Raw genomic sequence first — 11,177 nt, 5'->3', positions numbered from 1 at the left:
CTATTTCTATGCTAGGGTCAAACAGTTTCCCCACATTTCTTGGGCTCCCATAAAGAGAGATTTTTCCTCAATTGTCCTCACTTCTTTCCCTAACCCTCACTCTGCCCCAGGGAAGATGAGGTCATTTAAACAGTGGGTAAAAATAGAAAGGATACACTATTAGGTTTGTCTCAGCCTCTTCTGTGACCACGTGGGGGGAAAGCTGCTTTGCTCCTATTTCTTCATCACACTGACACTGCCCATACTTTGGAACGCCTTCCTCAAAGTCCTCCAAGTTCCTCTTTGGCGCGAGCCAAGCTACTCATGATGTTTGACAAAGTTCAAGTATGGGGGACAATCCTGAAAATCAGGAGACTCCACAGCTGGCTCCTGCTACTTCCTTTCATTTCATTTGTGGCAATCTTTATAATCATGGGATTTTTTTCTGGGGTTGCATGATAAAATGATTTATAAATTTAGTTATGCCTATGTAAGCAATCACAATGAAACTGATTCCAAAAAGGCTGACGATGGGCCAAGAAGTAAAAATACCCAATGTCCTCCAATCTGTAAGGGAGCTGTTGGATCCAGGCCCAGTAAAAGTCCCTATTGATGAGATTCCTCGGGCACCTCTGAAACTCAGAGTTCTAGGAAAGGAAAATCTCATGTCATTCCCACAGTACAGGGACCTCCTCCCTATGTTACTTTGATAGGATAGGGTGCACACATTGTAAGTTGCCTTGGGAGGAAGAATAAACTTTAGATAACCTTTAAGCAAGAGTAAAAATATAACTTTTTCCGCATTACACACAATAGCAGATAGGTTACGCTTCGTCTCGCGTGGTCACGCTCTGTCTAGTACCTTTGTTTTTAAATCCAAAATGATTTAAGATGATTGTAATAAGATGTAAAAAATAAAATCATATGTTATGAAAGAATGGGAAAAACAAGGAAATATTCTAATGTATAAATAAAGTCCCTCTGAGGCTATCAGGAGGAGATGCTTGCAACCTGATCCTGTGTCCGTGTCTCCTCACTCGCCGACGCCATCCTTTCCTTCAAGGACCCTTCCCCCGCTGGCGCTGGACTCCGGCACCTCTTCTTTCGGTGCTAGAATCTGTCAGGTCACCAGAGCTTTCCAGAAGGAGTGCCCCCAGCCTAGAACAGGATTCCCATGGGCTAATCCCTTCTCCTTTTTGAGGTTCACTCTCTGACTCTCTAGCCCTGTCCCATGTGGAGTCAAACAGATGTCCTGAAGAACTCTGGGGCTCACATCTATAGATTCTTTCTGGGGCCCTGTGGTCAGAACAGATCCACGGATCACTTCCCACTAGTTAGAGAAGTATTTCTCTAGTAAGAAAGATTCAGTCAGAATGATGCTGACGTGCATATTTAGGGTGCCTCACTCATGTTAGACACAGGACCAGTTTAGTGCTCTGAGCTACCTACAGATGCTCACTGACCCTCAGAGTCTGAGCCATATGTCCGGGTTCTTGCATGAAGTCTCACTTATCTGTGTTTCCTTCAGGGTGCCACCTGTGGTCCACAGCACACAAGAGGCAGAAATGTTGGAAGGCATCCTTCGCCCCATAGCCATTGTACCACTCACTCTGCAGGCTCCAGACCACCCATGAGGCAAACCACCAGGGATAGCTGCACCTATCTGCTCTGAGGACTTTCAAGACAATTGCTCTACATTGCCTGTGAGTCTTTCTGATCAATGTCCTCCCTTGCTTCTCAATGGGGTGAAGTCCAAAGTCACGTTCTCAGGAAGTTGGTCTTAAACGGAGCTGGAGATGGAAATGGACATTTTTGTGCAAATGTGACAGTTATACTCTCTCTGTTCCCAGCTCCCCCCGCCACCTCCTCCTCCTTGGTGGTGATGTGTGAGAGACAAGGTGAGGTCAGCATTGAAAGAGATCACACTCTGGGAAGTCAGTGATTATATCATAAGGACTTCAAGAGAAGACATGGACGATGAGCTCTTCTAGGCTACATTATAAAATTCCCAACAGTAAATTTAATATGAGGGGAAGAAACAATTGTTCATGTTTTCCTACATGCTCTAAGATTTGTATGTGTGGTCCTCATCAACAAAACACAGTAATAACTCCTGAAAGCCTGTAGAAGTCAGTATTCACAGGCAGCATGGTGGATGATACAGCATCATGAGTAATTCTGTAAGCGGCATCAAATAAATACTATCAGACAACTGCAGAGGCAGGACAACATATCGTTTCAATACAAATGGATTCCGAAGAGCCAAGGCCTCGTGAATAATCTGTTATTACCTTTTTCTCAAGGTGGGAGAGATAAAATTTACCGGGAAGCATGCCTTTGACAATAAACATAGAGACATTGTTCTTGGATCTGAACAGGAAAAATGATGTCTGATACTATGAAGAAACTTCACCTGTACTAAATACACAATAAGAAAAAAATCATATACCTTTTCTCTGTTCAAAACTTTATCAATAAATCACTAGGCCCCACATAAACCCATAGATTGTGGAATACATTTCTAAAGGAATTTTTCTATAGATAGAAGTCCAGCACAACGCAGGGCCCTGCCCTAAATCATACCAGTTCAGGCCCTGTGAGGAAGGTTTCAGTTTGGTGCTGCTGAGGAGTGAGGGGGTAAATTTGCCAATTCTTTGATTCAGTCAGCTGGCCTTTTTTTTTTTTTTCCCTTAAATTAAGCTACATTTTCTAACTTAGCTTCAGTATGAATACAGGTAATAACTTTCTTTACTCTCGGCCTTCTTCTCTTTTGCCTTATTCTCAGTAGGTTTAGAATCTAGATAAAGAAAAGCACTGCTATATACTGGGCCAACTTAGACACTAAATCCTACATTGATGTACATTCTTTTTATATGTGAAGATTTAAAAAAAAAAAAAAGCTGAAAGCTAAAGGAATACAAAAAACTTAAAATCAACTTATTTTTTAATGTATTCCTCTGCCCATCCACCTGCCCCCCCTCAGGAGGATTAATCTATAATTTAGATGTGTAGATTGGAGGAATACACCTTACCTTGAGACCGATTCCCATAGGAATGTTAAGAGGAAACAACGTACGGTACTTGTCAAACACTGTCATATAAATTATATTGTCAACCTATCTCAAAAACCTATGACAGGGGTAGTTAGATTAATTAATTAGGGCTGCCATAACAAAGTACCACAAACTGGGTGGCTTAAAGCAATGGAAATTTATTCTCTCATGGTTCCAGAGGGCAGAAGTCTGAAATCAAGGTGTCCACAAGGCTCTGCTCCCTGTGAAGGCTCTGGGGAAGAATTCTTTTTTGTGCTCTCCTACCTTCTGGTGCTTGCCAGCAACCCTTGCCATTCCTCAGCTTGTGGACACCTGCCTCCAGTTACTGCTTCTGTTTGCACATGGTCATTGTCCCTCTGCATGTGTCTACACCTTTGCATCCAAATCTTCCTGTCCTTTCTTTGGTGAAGACACAAGTTATTGGATTTAGTGCCCACTCTAATATAGCATGACGTCATCATAACTTGATTGCATCTACAAAAACCCTATTTCCAAATAAGGTCATATGCTGAGGTTCTGGGTAGAAATGAATTTGGGGAGACACTATTCAATCCAGTACAGTATTATTTTTATTATCATCATCCCTTTATAATTAGGAGACCTGACACTCAAAATGATAAAAAGGTGAAGTGACTTTTTCAAATTCATCTAGTGAGTGCAAGTCGTTCAGCCTTGTGATTTTATGTATTGCTGCATTTTAAACTTTTTATATGAAGCACAATATACATGTAGATAAAGTGAACATATCATAAATGTGCCACTTGATATATTTTCACAAACTTAACATACCCATGGGACCAGCATTCAGATCAAGAGATGATTATCAAGACCCCAAAAGCCCCACCATGTGTTCTCTTAGTTATCACCTCCAAGGGCAGCCACTTTCCTGACTTCCAAGAGCATAGATTCCTTTTACCATTTCTATTTTATTTGTTATATAAATTTAATCGTGCACACAAATACCCATATAAATACACATTTCTTTAGGGTATTATATTAGTTTTATTGCTGATATAACAAGTTAATTTAGTTAACACAAATTTGCTATGTTATAGTTCTGTGGGTTAGGAGTCCAGTGCAGATCTCACTGGGCGAAAATTAAGGGGTTGGTTGGCTGCATTCCCTTCTGGAGGCTCTAGAGGAGAATCTGTTTTCGTGCCCCTTGCATATTCTGAATGCCACTACAGTCCTTGGCTTGTGGCCTCCTTCCCCATCCTCAAAACTAGCAATGCTGCATCACTCTGATCATGATTCCATATAGGTACATCTCACTCTCACTCTAACCAGGAAAGACTCTACATTATTAAGGACTTGTGCAATTAGATTAGGCCCACCTTGATAATCCAAGGTAAGCTCCCTGTCTCATGGTCTTTACCCTTAATCATATCTATAATTCCCTTTTGCCACATAAGATAATATGAGTAATATGTCTCAGGGACTGATATGTCTCAGGGAGGGGAAGTGAGCATCTTTAAGGGCCCTTATTCTGGGATGAAATTGTTGATCATAAGATATGCATATATTCGGATTTAATAGATATTGCTGTTTTTTCAAAGTGGTGATATCAAATTGCACTCTTATCAGCTGTGGATGAGAATTGTCAATACTTGATATATTTGTCCTTCTTGGCTTTTTCTATGCTGAGGAAGAGGACCGTGATGTGTACCTTAGTTCTCCTAATTCTAATTTTCTACATTTTTCAAAATGCTGAGTTAAGAAATATGAAGGGCCTGCGATATTACCCTACTTGCAACTGATAAGTTAGCCTGCCACAGTTCATAAATGCTGCAGCAGACTCAAGATTCCTGGGTCAGAGCTGAAAGACAGTTCCTTACGCATAGTAATAGCAGGGGCCAGACTACACACCGAAATCCCCACGGGACAACACAATGTTGCCTGTGCATGCAGGGGTTTGCATACAGGAGAAAAACTTTTATATTAAGACATTCAAATATTTTATAATGGAAAATATACATGTCTGCCCTTTGTCCTGAGTAAGACACTGTGACTATTTTCCAAAGCTGTCATAAAACCTGTCCTTGTTCTGGAGACATACCCTATCAACATAGTCTAAGGCCATTCCCCATACCAATATCCCTGGAAATATATTCTGGGACAAAGGCAGTGAGTGCATCTGCTCCCAAAATATGCAGAAAGGTAAGAGACCTATCTGTGGAGAATTATCTCTCAGCATGTTGCTTACCTTTAACCTATTATTGGGTTTGGTAAGTAGATTATGATACATTCAACAAATAAGATTCATCATATGGCTGGGTGGGGTATAATAGAAAGTATTATGAAAAAAGAAAATTAAAGGATATCCTTGCTTTCTCAAGAAACTTACAACCTAGTAGAGGATAAAGAGCACAGAAGAGGATTATATTAATATGAAATAGAATGTGCTAAACATGTCCCAGAAGGCTTTCTCCATGTCTAAACAATTCTAAACTTACTATTATTAAGCTTTGTTTCTGCAGCCTTTGATTTATAGAAATTGAAATTGTTATGTAATCAAATCTCTTCATTTTTTATGCTTTATGTCCTTGAACTTGTGTAAATCAGTATTCTTTAAAAACAAATGGGGAGATCATTTGTTGCTGTATGGTTTAGAAAAAAATTGCAATAAAGATCCTTCAAGTAGATCTTCAAGTAGATCTTTATGGATAACTGGAAAGAAAGAAATGGGGAAAGGATAGGTATTTTAAGTGAAGAGAGAAATGATGTGGAGAGCAGATCTAGAGAGCTCAGAGTCCATTTTTCCTAAAATAGACTAAATTTGGACAGTAGGAATGAGTACAACGCTGGATGGCCAATTCCCCCACTGTTTTCACAAGTTCAGGCATTTGGCCTTAATTCCTTGTGAATAAAAATGTTTAGTCCATAGCCTGTAGTAAAATGTGCTTTTGATTTATTGAACTGAATAGAATGAATACTGGAGCTCAGTATTAAACCTCAAAATCTTTGAATATGTGTGTGGGGGTAGTGCATCAGGGCCGGTCCAGAGATATTGATGAAAAACCTGATGGTGTTTCATGAAATTACTTATGTAATAATAAAAGGTAGAGACTATGGGGGAGCAGGCACCAGGCTGCTCAGATCAAGAGCATCCGGAATTGGAAGGTTTCATGGAACGGAGGGGTCAAATATAAATACAAACCTATATTTCAGCAACAAAAATACATTTCTGCGTTAATTTTTTCTCTTGGACATCTGGAAAAATGGTGGTAGCTTTAATTGTGAAAAAGAAGGTAGGAAAAAAACTTGCATTACGAGGAAAGCTGGATGAGGGTTGTTTTTTTTTTTTCCAACATTTTAATGAATCACTAGGGTCAATACTTCCTTTCACACTTGCCTTTCAAAGCTGTAGACTGTTGTTCATGAATGTGGGATATGCTTTCTCCAAGGCAGCCTCACATAGGTGCTAAAAGGTTGTGGAACTTTATCATTTCCTGATATATAGTGAATCCTTGATATCTCAATGCTTCTGTTGTTTGCTGTAAGTGTTTACTGTATCCTAACTGTGTGTCTAGGTTGGGAGGTGATATGGACCAACTTCAGGTAAAGTTGATAAGGCTGAAGGTGAATGACTTAAAACAGTCATATTCAAACTAACTTTTTCACTCTGTCTTTCTATATATAATATTATTAATATATTACCCATAATGCCAATAAAACTTTGAATAAATGTTTCCAATGTATTTTAAGACTGAATATTTTTAAAACATGTTTTATTTCGAAATAATATGAGATTTACAAGTCTATCAAGTACAGAGAGTTTCTGTATATCTTTCACTCTAATGTTAACATTTTATATAACCATAGTACATTTATCAAAAAACTGAATATTTGAAAGTTTCCACTGTGGTCAGAAGTTTAAAATTTGCCTTATCTTTTACAACTTTATATGCACCTATCCGTAGGCACATATCATATACACACATGTCATAGCAAAATGTTGATTTTCCAAATATTGGGCTGTAACATTTTGTGGACTCTAAGAACATAATCTGTAGGTTGCTTTAAATCCCTAAGTGACACTGCAATTGTCCATGTTCTTTTTGAGTTGGTTCATATCCAGTAAAATTACTTATTTGTTCTGTTAGTAAATTGCAAATGGAAATTTTAAGTGGTTCACCCGATGGATTCAAATTTAATCTTCTTCTGTTTAGACCTTTAAATTTTATTTCTGTTGCTCATTGTGAAAACAAGATGACAATTTAATTAAATCAAATACATTAAAGAACTGCTAAAAATGCGTCAAATTAGTCAAAACTGTCATTTTTGCCAAACTAAGAAACAAATATTCCTTTATACTCTATTAGGCAAATAACGGCAGCAATTTGTTTTAAAATACATGGTTAGAAATGTATCATTTATGCTGTGAAAATAATGAGTGTATTTCAACCATTCTAGTTACCATAACAACAGAGTATAATGCATTTTCTTTTATTTTAGTTTCAATCAAATTCATTTGGATTTGATTGTCACAACCAAAAATGAGAGAGACACTCAATACAGCCTTTGTACTTCTACTCAAAGTTAAAGGACTAGGTTTGTGTCTACACTGACTTTTTGATATTGGTTACATAGATCTCTGTGTTGAGAAATATTCAGGGATAACATACAGGTAGAATGGAAAAAGGCACATTTTCTATAATCTCTTACAGCTTGGTGGGATACGAGATTAAGTTCTAGACAGTTAATGTTAGCGAAAGTGTCATATGACAGCTACTGGAACCTTCCTTTAAAGACAGCTGCTGAAAAGCTTTTTCCTCCCTTTCTTCTCAATATAATACTTCATTCTCCTTCCTGAAATACAGAGATGATGGGGAAAGCTCTTACTGCCATTTTGGACCCTGAGGACATGGGACATATACTGAGGATGGCAGAGTAGTTGATTAGACGTAGCTTTGGTCTTTGAAAACCTTCTGGAACACAGTTGCCATCCCAGTGTCGGACTATCTCTGAATTTCTCCACAAGAGAGAAATGACTTTTATTCATTGTTACTTTTTTATTTCTATGGGATTTTTTTTGTTTTTTGTTTTGTTTTGTTTTGTTTTGTTGCAACTGAAACTAATCCTAACGTGCCACATGTCTAGGAAAAGTGGAAATAGGAAAGACAGCACTATATAATTTTTTCAAGAAAAATGAATCTTCCTTCATTGATGTACATATTTGTCACCTGTGAATACTTGAGTTTGCTACTCCTGCCCACCCCCCTTATTCTTTTGGTGGAATCCAGACTGTGAAGAGGACCCCAGCAGCTGGATCAGTGATGTCAGTCCTACCTTCACTGAACTCCAGACACCACCGAGTTTTGTCTTGGTTTATTTGTGTGTTTGTTTTTTAAAACATCCCGACATCCCAAGGTAATAACATTCTGGAGTTCTGCACAACCGGGAATGGAGAGTGATTTACTTAAGGCCTTTGTTTTTAAATCCTGGGAAAATAGATAAAGACAATTAAATCTTACTTTTGATGTTATTAAGTCAGTAGAACAAATGCATACTGTTTATGGTCGAGTCGAAATAATTGAACAAGCCATTTATACAAATTCAGTAGAGAAGTGACAACAGTGACTGCATAAACCACAGAGGGGGTCTCTTCTAAGTTACACATGAGGGATATTCTGAAACAGAAAAAAGCATATATTAAACGGGATTAAAACAGTTACATTCAAAATCCATTTTATCAAGCATAATAAGAAGTTGAAAAGAATGAGGTAGGAAACACAGAAAAAGCTAAATTATTAATACTTTGCTAAGTGATGAGAAAAAGACATATAATTCAATTTTGAGTGACAAAGAAAACAGAGGAAAAGTACGTTTAAAAAAAATGTAAACAAGAGAAATGGGATAATGATAGATCAAGAGAACATTTTAGGCTAAATTTCCAAAATGTTGTTCTAAGAAAATCACTTGGCACCACAGAATGATATATCACTGGCGTTGCTGAAAGTGGGACAAAATAGAACACATAAACAGATGAGCACTTGAAGTTGGCAACTCTACCTCTGGCCCTACTTGGCAGCTCGGGATGAACCAGAATAAGAATAAGGGAGTCATCAGGATAAAGTTGCTGACTAAACTCTTCTACCAAAGACTTTGTGTTTACAGCATAATTCCACAATAAATAAATCTGTTCTTCCTATACCAGACTGGAATATCTCTCTTCTGTGAGAATGAATCTATTTTTTTTTTTCCATCTTTCTTCCTTCTCCTCAGCTCTTTCCCCATATGTTCTACCCTAGACTACAGTTCTTGAGGGAAAGAAAAGAACAGTTTGGCAAATTTTATTGTTTTATTTTATTTTAATTTTTAGTTTTTATTTTACCTTTAGAATAGATGTGACCATCAGGCCTTGGGCTTCCTTGTTCTACTGTACTTCAATTCAGCCTTTTCCCTCACAGGCATCCTAATCTCTACTGATGTTCAAAGGAGATTATCATAGGGGATTTTTTGTTTTTGTTTTTGTTTTAAGAGAGAGAGGGAGGGGGCAGGGAGGGGTAGAGGGAGAGGCAGAGAAAGAATCTTAAGCAGGTTCTGCACACAGCCAGCCCAACTTTTTCTCAATCCCATGACCCTGAGATCATGACCCCAGCCGAAATCAAGAGTCCATTGCTTAACGGACTGAGCCACTCAGGCGCCCCCATATTATCCTAGTTTTAAAGTGGAGTGTTCCAGGGCTATTAGTGTAATCAATTGGACTAAGAGTTTGATTTCATTCGTTTTGATGTTAATGCCTCTAAAATTTGATCAATTGGCTTTTCAGCCACTGTCAGATATTAATTCTGAAGAAACAGTGTTTTGTTCTAGATATTGCAAACATTTTTCTTCAGGAATTAATGCCAGTAAAACTGTATTTCCTGAATTAAAGCTAATTGTGTTTCTGAGGTTAAGCCAAGCATTGCCTTCTGAGTTAAAAAAAAAATAAAAAGTTTAAGAAAAAAAAATTGTAGTGAATCTAGAATTTGATACTGCCATCTGCTGTTTAGAAACAAAATTGCATGGACTTTGAAGCTAAAATTTGTTAGTATTCAAGAAAAAAATAGTGTAAGACTAATTTATCTTATGCTATCAATACATTAAAAAGAGAGGAATATATGGTATTTTATTCATGCTAAATATTTCTAAATTTGGTTTTAAGAGCTTGTGTCATTTCTTTTATATTTTATAACATGTATTATAGCTTTGAAATTTTATAAATATAATTATTTCATAAATATCTACTAAAAGTTAGCAACTATTTAAAAAGACGCTTAGTTCAGGTTATGCTTAAAAATGAAAAGTAAAATAGCAGATATAGGAGACAATAAGAATGTTTTAAGTTTCAAAGATAATGGATCTCAATTTGTACACAAATATTAAAGATCAAAATGGCTTTTTGTTCTGAACAATGAGATAATCAGTGTAGGTATGGTAACATATATATCTGTTAGACATGGAAGAATAAATATTTTAAAATATTCAACTTGTTTAATAATGGGAATTATATTGTTTAAAGACAAATATCTTAGAAATCTTCAAATCCTTGTGCTCACTCCAGCAGCACATATACTAGAATTGGAATGATAAGATTAGCATGGTCCCTGCACAAGGATGACACGCAAATTCGTGAAGTGTTCCATATTTTTGTGGTATATATATATACCACAGCCCTAAAAAAAGAATGAAGGGGCCCTTGGGTGGCTCAGTCAGTTAAGCATCTGCTTTCTGCTCAGGTCATGATCCCAGGGTCCTGGGATCGAGTCCCACATTGAGCTCCTTGCTCAGTGAAGAGCCTGCTTCTCCCTCTGCCTGCCGCTCCCCCTGCCGGTGCTCTGTCTCTCTCTGACAAATAAATTAAAAAAAAAAAAAAAAAAGAATGAAATCTTTCCATTTGCAGTTACATGGATGGAGCTAGAAGAGTATAATGCTAAGCAAAATAAATCAGTCAGAGAAAGACAAATACCATATGATTTCACTTATATGTGGAATTTAAGAAACAAAACAAAAAAGCAAAGGGAAAAAAATAAGATATATATAGAGAGAGCAAATCAAGAAACAGACTCTTAACTATAGAGAATAAATGGTTACCAGAGGGGAGGGGGGATGGGGATGGGTCAAATAGGTGATGAGCACCAGGTGATGTATGGAAGTGGTGAA

The 11,177-nt window shown here is 37.5% G+C and overlaps 1 pseudogene; it reads left to right on the top strand.

The window, feature by feature from the left end:
* Nucleotides 1-10,565: 10,565 nt before the first annotated feature.
* On the top strand, nucleotides 10,566-10,666 carry LOC114220151 (U6 spliceosomal RNA; annotated as a pseudogene).
* The last annotated feature ends 511 nt before the right edge of the window (nucleotides 10,667-11,177 follow it).

This window comes from Eumetopias jubatus, unplaced genomic scaffold, assembly GCF_037043125.1.
Source record: "Eumetopias jubatus isolate StellerSeaLion01/CBP00866 unplaced genomic scaffold, mEumJub1_p1.0 scaffold_2, whole genome shotgun sequence".
In the NCBI taxonomy this organism is placed as follows: domain Eukaryota; kingdom Metazoa; phylum Chordata; class Mammalia; order Carnivora; family Otariidae; genus Eumetopias; species Eumetopias jubatus.
The sequence above is the reverse complement of the archived record's forward strand: the minus strand, read 5'-3'. Positions and strand labels throughout refer to the sequence as shown.